The sequence below is a fragment of the Penaeus monodon genome, chromosome 21 (assembly GCF_015228065.2).
Source record: "Penaeus monodon isolate SGIC_2016 chromosome 21, NSTDA_Pmon_1, whole genome shotgun sequence".
Taxonomy (NCBI): Eukaryota; Metazoa; Arthropoda; class Malacostraca; order Decapoda; family Penaeidae; genus Penaeus; species Penaeus monodon.
The window spans coordinates 7,502,752-7,503,290 of record NC_051406.1 but is presented as its reverse complement, the minus strand read 5'-3'; the positions used below and the strand labels follow the sequence as shown (position 1 = coordinate 7,503,290).

At 46.6% G+C, this 539-nt stretch overlaps 1 protein-coding gene across 1 annotated transcript in view; it reads left to right on the top strand.

Moving 5' to 3' along the window:
• The window catches only part of LOC119586145, a 28,580-nt gene that overhangs the window by 5,379 nt on the left and 22,662 nt on the right, over positions 1-539 (top strand). The window lies entirely within an intron of this gene.

Sequence of the window (539 nt, the reverse complement as noted above, 5' to 3'; positions counted from 1 at the left end):
TCTAAGTCCCTGATGAAGATTTATGCTCCATTTTTGAAAATTAATCATGTAATCTCACCCCCGTCATCCCTCTGCAACACGATGAGATCAAAGGGAATTATGTGTAAGCGAATATTTTTACAAAGTGAATCTGCATGATCTCAGTCAGGCTTCTGAAACTGGGTGTTCATGCCAGGTGAATGACTCACGGCTGTCTGCGAGGGAAAACAGGCAGAAGCCCAGAGAGGGTGTGGGTAAATGTGTTAATGGTGCCTGAGAAGATATTTATACGCTCGCCAGATGCTTAAGACCGTAGGGCAAGTGTGCAGTTTGGCCACGTGTACGCCCAGGGGATGTGTACGCTTTGGGCATGGTTGGGGAACGCCTAGGGGTTGTGTACACTTTGGGCATGGATAGGGAACGGCTAAGGAAAGTGTACACCTTGTGACGTTGTACACTAGAGCTAGTGTACACTGTGTGAGAGATTGTTGACAAGAGATTATATAATTTTTTAATTTTGCCTGCGAGGAGAGGCGGAAGCACGTCAAGCAACAGTCTGC